A 16,280-nucleotide genomic window follows, 5' to 3' on the forward strand; every position below is an offset into this window, starting at 1 on the left:
TCCCCTGTATATGATTTTTAAAATATTTTTATAAGCATATTGTGTAAGAGATTTGGCCATGACCTAATATTATATCACCTGTATTATTGTCACAGTACTATTAACATCTCTGGTAAAGAATATTAAAAATAGTTTTTTTCACAAAAAATAAAAACCCCAAAACAAAAACAAACAAAAAAGCAAATGGGAAGACACCAAGGCACCATCTTCCATCAGATTGGTAAAAATCTAATCGCAACAGCGGTAATGCAAGTAGGGAACACTCTTGCTATGTTCCATTCACTGTCCTAAGGTGCTTTAGACACATGTACCCACAGGTGTAATAACACAGGCTTTTGTGTGTAATAGGATAATAGGGTCATCACAGTCTCGTACATTGCTAGGGGGAATGTGACCTGGACAGAACCCCTGTGAAGGGCAATTTGGTAATATTTTGTAAGGTCCCAAATGTATCAGCCCTTTGAACCAGCAGTCATGTGTCTGAGAATTCGTTACTCAGACCACCTCGCACCCAGGCGGAATAAGGGGGGCAGAAGGTTAATCATCTCCTCATTGTTCACTTTAGTAAACGTTTGGGAAAAAGATCTAAATATCCTTCAGCAGTCGACTGGCTACATACAGTAGTGTAAAACCATTCAGTGGGATACTTTGCAGCTTTAAAAAGAGCGAGGAAGTTCTCTGTGCTGATATAGAAAGATTTCCAAAATACAAAGTAAAAAGGCAAGATTAAGAACAGTGTGGTTAGTATGCCCTCTTTATGTTTTTTATTATTACTATTTTTTAGGAAAGATACTGGGGATTGAACCCAGGACCTTGTGTATGCTGAGCATGCGCTCTACCATGCAGTTATTACCCTCTCCTAGTACGCTCTCTTCACGTGCACTCGTTTTGCTGGCCTGTTCAGGGCACACTCTAAAAAGGAATCATGAGGAGAGAATACCATGATCTCCAAAAAAAGACGTGCACGGGAATTGGAAAGATGGGGACAGGAAGAAAAAGGGTTTTCATTCTGTACCTTTCTATGTATTCTAGAAAACTGAAGTGAAACTAGTATATTCATAACATCTTGGAGACAGTATTATGATCCAATATGACGGAGAACAATTTGCTGTTCAATATCTAGAAACATAAAAAATATCCATGACCTTTTCCCCATTCATCCTTCTCCCAGATACCCACTCTCCAGAAAGAGTTTTATAGAAGGGAAGATTTGCAAAATGGATTTTTTTTTAAACACTAAAAATCACTGCCACCAAATGTAATACTCAGAGTGGCTGAATTAATCATTGAAATCTACTAAATGGAATCAACAAATGCAAACGATGGCTATAAAAACCACATGGCTCTTCCCAACACCCAGATCTTGGTTTCTAAATACTATCCTCAAAGCAGAGAAACCAGGGCTCTTGCAGGAAATGGCTGACTCAAGGGCTGGGAAGTACAGGAGGAGCCGGGCGCATCTCCTACTGCCAGAAGTAAGGCAGTGCTGGAGAAACAAAAGGATGGAGCATGTCACGGGGACACAGGGGCCAAGCTGAAGGGGCTACCAGTGGCCAAAACCAGAACAGTCTGAGCAACAAAACAAACACTGTAGTATTGGACTACAACCCAAAGTATAACACAAGTATACAGACTGATCTAAACAAACGATTCCATCGATCAATAAATGGGGACAAGAAATCAATGTTGCTTACAGAATTCCAAGGAATTTATGAAGATAGCAGCCCCTCCAGGCAGAGGAGCAGTTCCCTTCACCTGTTTTGAGTGTGGACTGCACTCAGTGAACTCACTCCCAAAGAACAGAGGTAGGAAAGGGACAAACAGTAACTCCACTGTACGTGGAGAAGCCTGGCCAACACGGCCTTCACCAAGTGACCGAGGTTCACATCACCAGGAATGTCACTTGGATCTCAGGCACCACCCCCCTGCCCCATACAATGGGATGAGAAGGGTACATCACCTCTGTGACATTCTTTCCAGAAACACACAACCCCGTTCTAACTATAAGAAAAGCATCAGACAAACCCAGTCTGAGGGACACTCTACAAAACACTTGACCAGTACTGCCCCAAACTGTCAAGGTCATGAAAAGTACGGAACCAGCGAGAACCTGTCACAGAGCCTAAGGAGACATAACGACTAAATGCACTGCAGGGCAGCCAGTGTTCGCTTCTTCTTCTCCTTCCTTCATCTTCCCTTTCCCCCAAAATATGTCCCCCAGATATATTTTTGTCATCCTTTTTCATTTAATATTGCATTGTAAGCATTTTCCATGTTGCTAATAGGTTTTCTCTTTTGAGGGGGGAGGTAATTCGGTTTTATTTATTTTAACGGAGGTGCTGGGGATTGAACCCAGGACCTTGTGCGTGCTAGGCACCCACTCTACCATTGAGCTATACCCTCCCCCCGCTAATAGGATTTCTTAATAAACTTTTTGTTGTGGAATCATGTCCGCTTTACAGAGAATCTGCAAAGACAGCGGTGAGAGTTTTCCCACTTCCCTCACCCAGTTTGTTTCTCCCATGTCATCATCCTCCTTTACCGTGGTCCATTTGTCTGCACTAAGAAACCGCCCTTTGTGCATTAGTATCAACTACACTCCAGAATTCATTTGGATTTTACCCATTTCCCCATTAATATTCTTTTAAAATTTCAGGATCCAACCCAGGACACTACAGTGCATTTAGTTGTTGGACTGTCAATCTTTGCTTTTAAAAGGGGTTTTAGATTTTATTTATTTACTTTTTATTTTTTAAGGGGTCTAGGTTTTGAGTCACAGTTAGAAAGGCTTTCATGGTTTCCATTTTTACATTTAAGTATTTCATTATTTTGTAATACGTCCAGCAGATGGTATGAGGTTTGGAGTGTTTTAAATTTAATAGCTGTAAATTAGTACCTTGGTGATTTTTCCGCATTTATTTGATGATTGGTGCAGATTGATAAGCAGGTTTTTGCTACTGGTGACTGGCTTGACTGTTCATAGTAGTCATAATATATATGGCAGTTTGGTGGCAAGTTTGATCAAGTGGACACTTTAGAACACAGTACTCAAAGTTGCACAACACATAGGATTCTTTTCAAGAATACATAGAACCTTTACAAAGATGGAGCACACTGGACGGTAAAGCAAGTCTCAACAAAATTAAAAGACTGCAATCGGGCAAGCCATAGTTTGATACTGTGAGCAATGAAGCCAGGCACCAATAGCAAAAACCTGCTTAAGAAGACAGCTCAGATGAGTAATTTTCTTAAGTGTCAATGGACTAAATTCTGCAATCAAAAGACATGGCATGGTAGACTGGATAGTAATACAAGAGCATATATATATATACACACACACACACATATATATATATGTGTGTGTGTGTGTGTGTATATATATATATCTGAATCACTATGCTGTACACCAGAAACTGACACAACATTGTAAATCACCTATACTTCAATTTAAAAAGGAGGCGAGGAAGAGGTTAGTAAAGGTTATACACTTTCAGTTATAAGAGGAATAACGTCTGAAGATCTATTGTACAACATGGTGACTATAGTTGATAATACTGCATTGTATAGTTGAAATTTGCTAAGAAAGTAGAACTTAAGTGTTTGCATCAAAAATAAATAGATAAATGGTAAATATGTAAGATGATGGATGTGTTAATTAACTCAATTGTGAGAATCATTTCACAATGTATACGTATATATACCGTCACAGTGTACACTTTAAATATATTACAATTTTATTTGTCAATCATACTTCAATAAAGCTGAAGAAAAAAATTTGGGAGCCAAAGCACTCTTACAGGGATTAGCCACTTTCATACCCTCTGATATATCTTATTCTGCACAACATGTTTAACAGTCTCTCATTTGTTTACTAAATATGGCATGCCAGATATTTTTCTTCACGCCAAAACAGTCCATGTCCTCTGGAGAAAATGTAGGTAATCTGGATAAACAAAAAGAAGAAAAAAGAATATAAAAATCATCCAAAATTCTACCACCCAGAGATGTTACATTTCGTACATTTCCTTTCTGTGTAACAGGGAGGAGACCTGCAGTGCTTACTCTTTCTAAAGGAATTTCGCCTCTTATAGCCCCTGCTGCTAATGCTGCTTTAGTTTATACTGTGTAACCCCATCCCACAGGTCACTGGGATTAGACGCCGTGCCTGTATTAGCCAGGGTTTAGTCAGGAAAGCAGACAACACCCTGGGTTTTTCAAAGCAAATAAAGGAAATTGGTTACACAGGAAATGGAAAAGCTGAGAGCCCAAACACAGGATGGTGAGGCAACTGGAGGTTAGCAACAGCCAGAAGCAGCTGCTGCCCTAGGGCTGAAGGGATAACCGGAGAAGGAGGTTTGATTTGAGCACAGAGGTTGGGGCCAGCTGGAAGGAGGCAGAACCAAGGAGGGAAATTTCCAGGGAGCTGGAACCATAGAGGAAGAGTCTGTTGTGGGGGGAACAGCAGAATTCATAGAAGAGAAGCAGCCACAGTCAAGGACCTCATAGGAAGAGAGTAAGAGGGGGAAATACCCTAGTCTTTCCTCTTCAGTTCTCCAATCATCCGCCATCCTCTTCTATTGGCCACACTTACACAGAAGCCTCTAGACTAAGGAGCCTGGGGAATGATGGGGGAGCGGGTGAGGGAGGGGGTGAGCACAAATAGGCAACTGGCCAGCAACTGTCTAAGAGCAGCCAATCCACTGGCTAGCCACACAACATCACCTATGTAGTATTCTTACCAAAAAGGTTTAAGCTGAATCTAATCATGAGGAAATAATCAGGCAAATCCAACTTGAAAGACACTGTGCAAAAACAACTGGCCTAGAGTCTCCAAAAAGTCAATGTCATAAAAGATGAAAAGTGGCCAGAGAACTTGTCTAAACTCAAGGACGTGAGGGAGACAATGACAGCTAATTTCTGTGTGTGATCATAACTTGAATACTGGATCCCCAAAAATCATATATAAAGGACATTATTGGGGCAATTGTGGAAATACGAATATGGTAGTAAATTAGATTATAGTTGTATATAATTGTTAACTACTTGGCTGTGATCATTTGACTGTGGTTATGTAAGAGAATGTCCTTGTTCTCAGGAGATATATACTAAAGTATTTAAAGGCAAAAACATCATGATGTCTTCAATTAACTGCATACATATACTCAGAGAGAAAGTGTGGTAAAGCAAATGTAGAAATGTTAGAATTTGTAACTCTAAGTGAAGCATCTATAGGCATTCGGTATATTATTTATGCAACTATTCTGAAAGCTTAACGTTTTTCAAAGTAAAAACTTGAGAAAAATATAATAGGCTTTGACCACTGGCATGAGGTAAAGAGATGAACGGAACCAAACAGTTCTTAAGAATTTGAACCTAAAAACACAAAAAGAATTTGCTAGTTAGCAATAAAGTGGAGGTGACATAAAAACATGAGTGGAGGTAAGGCACCAGCAAACTAAAATTATATGCAAATCAAAAGTATGTGGTGGGAGAAAAGATATGGCAAATTGTTTCCAAAAATAGCCCCCAAGTTGGGGGAGGGTGTAGCTCAGTGGTAGAGTGCGTGCCTAGCACGCACGAGGTCCTGGGTTCAGTCCCCAGTACTTCCATCAAGAAAAATAAGTAAACCTAATTACTTCCCTCTGGCAAAAAAAAAAAAAAAAAAAAAAAAAAGTCTGCAGTGTTCTTCCCATCTCTGTAAGCACCACACTACCTACCCATCAAGAGGTGAAGTCTATTTCTCCTCCCATAGTATGAACTAACTTTGGCCAACAAAATGCAGCAGAAGTAACACAGTGCCAGTTCTGGACCTAGTGCTTAAGGGGCCTGACAGCTTCTGCTTTACTTCTCTTGGAGCCTTGAGTCACCAGGTAAAGAAGCCCTGCTGGAGAGATTGGTCCAGCCAGCCCCTAGCTGTTCTAGACACCTAAGCTGAGAAGCCACACATATGGGTAAAGCCATCCACATCCTCCAGCCCCAGGCCAGCTGACCCAGCCAACACTTCATGGAGCAGACATGAGCTGTTCCTGCCAATCCCTTCCCAAATCACAGACTTATGAGCCAATAAATAAATGATGACTGCTGTTTTACGCCAAAGAACTCGGGGGAGGTTTACTATATAGCCAATAGGGGACAGAGCAGGCAGACACAGAGATGCCTGTAGGAAGAGTGAAAAGGTTTCTAAGTTTTATCCTTCAGTTTATGCCACATGTAGGCTTAGAACAACCTCCCTCTCATTTTTTGAGTTAAATTAAGCAAGTCTCTGTTCCCTGCAACAGTACGAGCCAGACACACATGTCCCTTCCTCTCCTTTCTCTTTGCAGGTGTTTTCATTGTTCAAAGATTCTAGATGAACATCTCTCAGTTCAGCACATCCCCATTCATTTCCTCGCTTATTCAGTAACATCACCTGATTTTTAAGTGGTTTGTTGTGAAATGCGTCATTCAAATAAAAGGGACAATAAAAATCATTTGTGCAACTTAAATGTAGTAATAGAGCAAACAGTCATCTACCCAGTGTGAGAGATAAAACATAGCCAGTCCTTTCAAAGCCTCTGTTTACTCCTCCTCAATTGCCATCTCCTCTACACCCCCCCGTGCTAACCACTGTGTCACTCTCATGGTGATTGGTCCCATTTTTCCTTTCAGTTTTCCACCTATATATGCATCCTGAAATAGTACTCAGTTTTGAAAATCTGAGTGGCGAGCACCAGTCAAGAAGGGTAAGGAAAGGGCAATGCTGCCACTGTTGAAAGAGAAGATAAGCTGAAATGTCTCTGGGTCATGGTCTGGCTGCAGCTTCCTTGGGCATTTGTAAGAGCCTTTTATGGGAAAATCATTGAGTAAGATGATGAGTAACACAGGGCATCAGGGTCAGCACAGTTGAGACATGTGGCAGCACTGTGGCACAGGCCAGGTTGCAGGTGTTCGGCCAGGAGACAGTCAGAGGGAAAGGCTGCTCTGGATTTTCTCCTGACCATGACTTTCCCTCCAAGTCCTAGAAGAGGTCAAAGCAGAACATTTCTAGACAGTATGCACAGCAGATCAGGCAGCAGGACATGCAGGAGTGATCAGCATGTGGATGAAGTACAGAGAAAAATCTGGGCCAGACTCTCTGGGCATTTTATCCTTGATTTAGAAGTTTGCAGGATGGTGCACCCTAACATTCATAGCAGCGCTTTTCTACAATAGCCAAGACACAGAAGCAACCTAAATGTCCATTGACAGATGAATGGATAAAGAAAATGTGGTATATATATACAATGGAACACTACTCGGCCATAGAAAGGAATGAAATAATGTCATTGGCAGCAACGTGGATGGACCTGGAGATCATCATACTAAGTGAATTAAGTCAGAGAAAGACAAACATCATATGATATCATCTATATGTAGAATCTTAAAAAATGACACAAATGACTAATTTACAAAACAGAAACAGACTCATAGACATAGAAAACAAACTCATGGTTACTGGAGTTGGGGGAGGGGAGAGGGGAGGGAGGGATAAACTGGAAGTTTGGGATTGACTGATACAAACTACTATGTACAGAATAGATAAAACAACAAGTTCCTACTGTATAGCCCAGAGAATTATATTCAATGGCTTATAGTAACCTGCAATGAAAAAGAGTATGTGTGTGTAACTGAATCACTATGCTGTACACCAGAAACTAACACATTATAAATCAAAAGATAAAAATTTTTAAAAATTATACCAAAGGAAGTTTGTATGACGGTAGTGGGGTTCATGGGGGCGGCAGCCCGCAACCTGTCTCTCTCTGGAGTTGCACTACTGCAATCTGAATTTGTTTCCTTCTGCATCTAGCATACAGCTGTCATCCTGGAATCTCCCATCACCCTCACCCTGAGGATTCCCTTTACTTTTCTCCTGTGTCAGATTCCTGTATGTTGTATTCCATGCCTTCCTCTTGGTTTACAGCACAGCCTCCAGGAGCTTCTTCAGAAAGGATGCATGGGAGGGAAATGCTTTGCAATCTTGTATACCTGAAAGTGTCTTTATTTACCCTCATGTTGGGTTGATAATTGAGCTGGGTGGAGAATTCTAGGTTGGAAATCATTCTGCTTCAGAATTTTGAAGGGATTGCTCTATTGTCTTCTTACTTCCAGTGTTATTCATCAACAAATGCAGAGCCAAATCTGATTCCCGATCTCCATCTCTCTTTTTCTCTCTCAAAGATTTTTTTAATTAGAAAGTATAGTTGAGTGGGGAGGGTATAGCTTAGTGGTAGAGTGTGTGCTTAGCATGCACAAGGTCCTGGATTCAATCCCCAGGACCTCCACTAAAAAATAAATAAATAAATAAATAAATAAATAAATAAATAAATAAATAAATAAATAAATAAATAAATAAATGAAAAGAAAAATTAATTAAAAATATATAAAGAAACTTAATTACCTCACCCCTCAAAAAAAATTTTTTAAGTATAGCTGATTTACAATGTTATGTTAGTTTCCGGTGTACAGCATAGTGATTCAGTTATATGTATATACATATTCTTTTTCATATTTTTTCATTACAGGTTATTATAAGATATTGAATGTAGTTCCCTGTGCTACACAGCATAAAATTATTATTTATCTATTTTATATGTAGTAGTATCTACAAATCCCAAACTCCTAATTTATCCCTCCCCTCTCTTTCCCCTTTGGCAACCATAAGTTTGTTTTCTATGTCTATGAGTCTATTTCTGTTTTGTAAATCAATTAAGTTAGAATACTCCCTTACACCATACACAAAAATAAATTCAAAATGGCTTAAAGATTTAAACATAAGATAGGACACCATAAATCTCCTAGAAGAGAATACAGGCATTCTCTGACATAAATCCCAGCAATGTTTTCCTAGGTCAGTCTGCCAAGGTAATAGAAATAAAAGCAAAAATAAACAAATGGGATCCAGTTAAACTTACAAGCTTTGCACAGCAAAGGAAACCATAAACAAACTGAAAAGACAACCTACGGACTGGGTGAAAATATTTGCAAATGATGCAACTGATGAGGGTTTAACTTCCAGAATATACAAACAGCTCAAAGTTTTTAAATCTCTTCTCCCCAGTGTTCTGAAATTTCATGATGAAGTGTCTTGGTAGGTCTCTCTTCATCTTTTCTTCTGGGCATTTGAAGGACCTGAGTTGCCTGCCTTGTATAGATTTTTCCATATTGTGGTAAATTGAGTTTGTTAACATTTAGGGATCCTGCATCCATATTCTGAAATTAAGATTATCAGGCTTTATTCTGGTTTTATAAAACAAGAAATATGGAGCTTTGAGGATGGACAAACCTGAGGTGGAGCCTGAGTTCCATGTGTAACTTTGGGCAATTTATTCTTCCTAACTTGAAGAGGGATGCCCACTGGGAAATGAGCCAATTAAACCTCACAGAACCTGGAAAGGTTTAGCCCTTGGAGATTCAAGGTAACACAAAAACTGTAGGTGAGACAGGAAGCTAAAATGAGGAGGTACTTGGAAGTGTGTTACTGAGGGACCAGACCACTAAACCCCCATGTATCCCACATTTGCAGGCTGGCACCTTCCACACTGCGAGAGACAGGAGGCTCATCTTATGAAGAAATGAGAGGTTCCAGGCTTGGGGAGACCAGTCTGAGTAGAGGGAGTTGGGCGAGGTACGGCACTGAACACAGGGAGATTAAGTGAACCTTGACACCAAGTGGTGGGGACCTCAGTCCTTCCCTAACCTGCTCCTAGATTTGCGAGCAGCTCAGACTACTGAAGCAGGAGACGGGACAGTCCTTTTCTGCAGAATGAAACCGCTCCAGAGAAAAGCCCTTCTTGCTCTAACTAGCAGGTGAGGGTAAACCCAACAACAGAGCCCTTTCACGTACCGATTTCCCTGTATGAGGCCCGCATACTCACAGCTTCCAGAGTTGTAATTCCGCACACATGTGGGAAGAGATAGCCAAGGAACATGAGACATTTGAAGAGAAACCCTAAAATGAGACAAAACAAATAAAAGGATTTTTATTCTTTTATTATAACTAAGGATTTTTATTCTTTTATTATAACTAAGTTTTATAACTTTTAAATTATATAACAAATTTATTATAACTTATTCTTTTAACTTTATTATAATTTATATTATGACAATAAAAGAAAATGAAAGGAAATAAAAGACGTAAACTGAAATAGTTCGAGGGGGAGGAAAGATGTAGAATAAACCCTTTAAAATACCCTCTTGAAAGAGGTGAACACTTGTCCCTTCTCCTGATGTTTCTTTGATGAGGAAGCTTCATCCATGTAAAGGTCCAGGTCTTGGGGCAATGAGAAATCTCACTGGTAATTAGGGGAAGAATAAAAAGGAACCCTTGACTCGGCTCCTCCATTTTTTTTCCTTCTTGGGAGCCGGTGGGCCCACGGGGATCATGAGTTCTCAGTTACTGCCCTCCGAGCTTCTAATTGAACAGAGACGGGTGGGAGGCTCAGCTGAGGAGTGTGTTTTACTGATTATTATTGCTTTAGAACAGGTTAACCCAAAATGTAAAGGTTTAAAACAAACATCTTAATTTGCTCCCAGATTCTGGGGGTCAGAAATCCAGATGGGGCCAGCAGAAAAGGCCGGTCTCTGTTGCACGACCTCTGGGGCCTCCGTTGGGAAGCCTCCAGGGCTGGAAGGCCCAACTGCTAGAGGCTGGACTCACGTGGAGACGCCTTCACTCCCTACTCTGGTGTCTGATGTGGGCTGTCTGCTGAGCCCCCTGCTGGAGCTACTGACCACAGCACCTACACGTGGCCTCTCCCTGCCACCTGGGCTCAGACTTCAGAAACAAGGCTGAAGGGCAAGCATTTATTCCGACCTGGTCTCAGAATTCACATATCCATCATTTCCATCACACTCTGTTGATTACAAGTGAGTTACAAATCTGCCCAGGTTCCAGGCGAGGGAAGAACATAGACCCCACCACCACCACCTTTCAGTGGACAGAATGTCAAAGACTTTGTGGACATTTTCTAAAACCGCGTCAGAGCATAATCTTAAAAACCCTACCATCTGATGCAAAGGACAAGAACATTAAGAAATAAATGAGGAATACAATTGAAAAGCTAACAAAGTTTCTCCCAACTGTACTTCCAAGCAACTATGGGCTGTAGTGTAAGGGAACTCAAGGCGAGAGGGTGCAGCTCAGTGGTAGAGTGCCTGCCTAGCATGCATGAGGTCCTGGGTTTGATCCCCAGTACCTAATTACTCCCCTCCCCCACCAAATAAAAAAGGAGAACGGGAACTCAGCTGCCTCCCACAGCAGAAAGACTAGCAAGGGGGAGACAGGGAAGACTCCCCCATGCCCCTGCCGCAACACCCCTCCAACAGCCTCCCCCCAACCAGCACCCCTCCATCCTTCTAAGACCACCTCCTCAGCCCCAGCAAGCCTCCAGGAAAGCGAACCCCACAACGAGTCCCAACCCCAGTTTCTTTAGGTCTTTGCCAAAAAACAAGAAAATCTCAATAAGCTAGGCTTAATTTCAGGACGCAGAGAGGGACAGACACACGTGGAAGGCTTTTCTAACGTTCTCCCCTTCATCCCCAAGCTAAATCACAGCTAAGAGATATTCAAATAATGTCCATGCAAGTTTTAACCCTCCACAGCTGAGATAAATTTTTTTTTCACACCTTTGAGGATTTCTGATGCTCCACCTTCCTGAAGGGCTACCTACCTTGGGCTCAGGAAAAACAAGCAGGCAGGTTCAAGGGCAACCTCCTTCCCCCCTAATTCTTGAATAGCAATAAAATTTAAGTAAGCAAAGCTGAAGAGGACTTATGGTCAAAGAGCTCAAGTAGGAATTCTGCAAACAGTGAAGTTCTTCCTTCGTTGCAACATTTATCTTTTGCAAAGAGGGTAGAACTTTGTGGTTATTTGTTTAATATGTAGTCTGTCATCTCTAGTTTTTTCTCCAGGAAGAAAAAAACAATTTTATGGCTAGCGGCAGGCTGTCTTTACGCATATAAAAAGGAATTTAAACAGTGTTCTCTGAGAGTCATCAAGGAGTATTTTGAGTCCCTGTAACAGAAACCCACTTAAGCCAGCTTAAATTTGTGAAGGAAATTGTATTTTAAGAAACCTTTGGTTACTCACAGAACTCAACAGCAGAGATGGCTGAGCCTCAAAATCAGGCTGAGACAAGGCTGGAACCAGGGACCAGAGCACTTCCGGGGGACACAGGAACCCCTCCTTATCTCATCAGTCCAAGCTGAAGTCTCAGCCTTTACTTCCAAGTTCTCAGGAATAATTAGTCAGCCCCAGTCAGGTGCTTATCTCTAAAGCAATCAACCACACCCAGGAAAAGGATGTCAACCTGGCTCTTCTTGTCAACTGTGGATAGAGGGAGATCAAATTCCCAGAAACCTGGGGATGGAAACAGACTGATAGATGAGCGAGTCCTTGGGTGACTCAGAGCCGCTAAGCCTTACAGTAATAAAGCTTAGAGGAGAAAAAGAGGGAGAAAAAAAAAAAAAAAAAAACCACAGTGGAGAAGGGGCAGACTTCTTGATTTGGCCAAATATTCTGGACACTCCCTTTTGGGTGGATGAGACTGGATTGGATCACAAGCATCCTGGCTATTTCTAGATCTAGCAACTAGGTGCAGCCAGTGCCCCCAGGATTCTGTCTGTGGTCATCTTCACATAACCATCCTTGGCCACGTTCATCTCTTCCGATGCCCTCAGATACCATCTGTATGCTGAGAGCGGGGCCATTCAACTAGAGGCACCAGAATGGATCCAGCCATGAGAATCCTGAATAATTCAGATCAATCGACTTTAGTGTGGTGAGTGAATCGGATGCAGGTCGGAGTAGTTGGGCAAAGGCGGACATATTAGGATCCTGCTGCAATAGCCCAGACAGCTTCAACAGGGGGAAAGATGGTGGAGAGGCAGAGAAAATAAAGGATCTGAGAGGCATTTAAGGGAGAAAATCAACAGGGCTTGAGAAGGGTTGGAGGAGGTAAAAGTGACTCCGAGATTCTGGCTTGCATAACTAGTACACAAAGAAACTGATTCACAGACATTGGGAACATTGGAACGGGATCAGGGTTGGGGAGGAAGATAATGAGTTCAGATTGAACGTGTTGAGACAGAGGTGCCTTCTAATATCTAAATGTTGATACCCAGCAGATAATTGTGTCCAGGGATCCTCAGTGGAGATGTAGGGTCTGGGGGTGCCAAGGTAATGTTAATCCCCAACCCCATGCAGTGCCCTAATCCAACCTGAACTTACATGACAGCCTCGTGACTGCCCTGCCCAATCCACTGGTCTCCTCCAATCTATTGACACAGAAACTCAATTGGGGTAGGGTTAGTGTGATTCGCATGCCTGAGGTCCTGGGTTCAATCCCCAGTACCTCTATTAAAAAATAAATAAATAAACCTAATTACCTCCCCCTGCCAAAAAAAAATTTTAAATAATTAAACCTAATTACCACCCCCCCCAAAAAAAAGCTTTAAAAAAATAAATTAAATAATTTTAAAAATTTAAAAAGAAACTACGGTGAGTGTCCCAAAATGTCACTCCCCAGTTTGAAACCCTTTCCATTAATTTCACAATAAAATTTCCCAGCAAGGCACACATACCTAGTGTTTCCCTGGTTATGCCAGACTGTGGATGCAACAGAAGGTCAGATAATAATCAACCTGCCACTGGTATGAATGGGCAGAACTTAGTAGGGCACAATCATAAAATCTCTCTTTGTTTAATTGAAGTCTAGTTGATTTACAATGTTGTGTTTCATATATATAGCATAGTGATATAGTGATTCATTTACATATATATATTCCTTTTCATACTCTTTTTCATTATAGGCCATTACAAGGTATTGAATATAGTTCCCTGTGCTGTACAGTAGGACCTTGTTGTTTATCTATTTTATATATAGTAGTTAGTAACTACAAATCCCAAACTCTCAATTTATCTCTTCCCATCGCCACTTTCCCCCCAATAACCATAAGTTTGCTTTCTATGTCTGCAATTCTGTCTCTGTTTTGTAAATAAGTTCATCTGTGTCCTCTCTCTCTCTCTTTTTTTTTTTTTAGATTCCACAAATAAGTGATACCATATGGTATTTTTCTTTCTGTCTTACTTCACTTAGAATGACCATCTCCATGCTATGAACAATGGAGTGCACATTGTCTTTTTGAATTAGTTTTCTCTGGGTATATACCTAGGAATGGAATTGCTAGATCATAGGGTAAATCTATTTTCAGTTTTTTAAGGAATCTCCCTACTATATTCCATAATGGCTGCACCAAACTACATTCCCACCAACATTGCAGAAGGGTTCCCCATTCTCCACACCCTCTCTAGCATTTATTGTTTGTAGACTTTCTAACAATGGCCCCCGGTTGAGGTGATACCTTATTGTAGTTTTGATTTGCATTTCTCTGATAACTAATGATATTGTCAATTAATCTTTGACAAAGGAGGCAAGAATATACAATGGAGAAAAGGTCTCTTTGCCAAGTGGTGTTGGGAGAGCTTGACAGCTGCATGTAACTCAATGAAATTAGAACACTCCCTCATACCATACACAAAAATAAACCCAAAATAGCCTAAAAACTTAAGACAAGACACCATAAACCTCCCTGAAGAGAACATAGGCAAAACATTCTCTAATACAAATTGTAGCAGTGTTTTCCTAGGGCAGTCTACTGAGGCAATAGAAATAAACAAATAGGACCTAATTAAACTTATAAGCTTTTGCAGAGCAAAAGAAGCCATAAATAAAGCAAAAAAGACAACCTACAGAATGGGAGAAAATATTTGCAAATGATGCAACTGACAAGGGCTTAACTTCCAGAATATATAAACAGCTCATACAACTTAATAACAAAAAGCCAAACAACCCAATCCAAAAATGGGCCAAAGACCCAAACATTTCTCCAGTGAAGACATACAAATGGCCAATAGGCACATAAAAAAAAACTCTTTATTTTTAACTCTCCACTGTCCTAGGACTTGCTGTTTAATATCTCCCTTCTATACCTCTTGATTATATTACAACCTGTGGCTTTCTGTTAAATTTTTATTGAAATATAAGGTACATATAGAAAAGTACACATATGTGTATACAGTCCAATAAATTTTTACAAACTGAATAGACCTGCTTAATTAGCATTTAAGTTTCTATAGCTTTTTGTGTCACTTTGGTTGTTGGAATAATGATAACTTCAGATATTAAAATGTCTAGTCTAATCTATTATCAAATTTGCATTTTCATCTAATTCAAAGCTTATACCCTTTCCCCCTGCTCAGGCTTGACTGAGACTCAGAAACTCTGCAAAAAGGAAAATGGACGTAGTGGGCTGCGTCTTCAAATATTTTCTTCATTCTTTTTCCCTTCCTTCCTCTCCCCTGTTTATTATACTGCTCTGGCTCCTCCAGAATTTTTATAATTTTACAAATAAAGAAGTTGAAGCACAAAGAAGATGAAATAACTTTCCTGAGTCACACATCTAGTAAGGGTGAAGCCAGGATTGCAAATACAGAAGGTCTGGATCCATAGCCTGTACTCTTCATGCCTGTCCTGTACTGCCTCTCTACACAGGAGTGCTGTGTGCTTGGCTGCAACCTCTAGCTAACTCTATTCCAAGGTTACTCAATTGTATTTATCTACAGAACAGATTTCAAGTTTCAATAAACTTCATGAAATGGCCACAGGATTCAAAATATGTACTATATGGCTGAATTTAAAAAGGAAAAAAGAATGAAAGACTAAAAGGAAGGAAGGGATAAATGAACAAAGGGAGGAGAGAAGGGAGAGAGGAGGCAAGGAAGACAGAGATAAAGAGGACCAGAGGAAGTGAGGAAGGAAGGAGGGAAAACTGGTCTCAGAATTACAAGACATGACCAAAACTGAAAATTTAAATCTACAAACATTGTGAGAAATATTAAAGAACACCTAAATAAATGGAGAGGTATATACCATGTTCACAGATCCGAAGACTCAATATAGTTAAGATGTTAAGATGTCAGTTCTTCCTAGACAAGCATATGTAGAATAGATCAACAAGATTATACGGTATAGCACAGGGAAATATATACAAGATCTTGTGGTAGCTCACAGCGAAAAAAAAATGTGGCAATGAATATATGTATGTTCACGTATAACTGAAAAATTGTGCTCTACACTGGAATTTGACACAACATTGTAAAATGACTATAACTCAATAAAAGAAGTTTAAAAAAAAAGATGTCAGTTCTCCCTAAATTGATCTATAGATTAACGCAGTACCAGACAGCTATTTTGTAGAAA

General features: G+C 40.4%; 1 long non-coding RNA gene across 2 annotated transcripts; it reads right to left on the reverse strand.

Annotated features, from left to right (window-relative positions):
• Positions 1-3,711: 3,711 nt before the first annotated feature.
• Positions 3,712-12,323, reverse strand: LOC106728569. Of its 2 annotated transcripts, none has more exons than XR_001364823.2 (3): positions 12,110-12,323; positions 9,866-9,970; positions 3,712-3,943 (listed from the first exon to the last, which is right to left on the reverse strand). It is a non-coding gene; the product is annotated as an uncharacterized LOC106728569 (long non-coding RNA). The 2 variants fall into 2 exon arrangements; XR_004326668.1 differs by lacking the exon at positions 12,110-12,323 and adding an exon at positions 11,691-11,783.
• Positions 12,324-16,280: the final 3,957 nt, after the last annotated feature.

The sequence above is a fragment of the Camelus ferus genome, chromosome 16 (genome assembly GCF_009834535.1).
Source record: "Camelus ferus isolate YT-003-E chromosome 16, BCGSAC_Cfer_1.0, whole genome shotgun sequence".
Lineage (NCBI taxonomy): Eukaryota > Metazoa > Chordata > Mammalia > Artiodactyla > Camelidae > Camelus > Camelus ferus.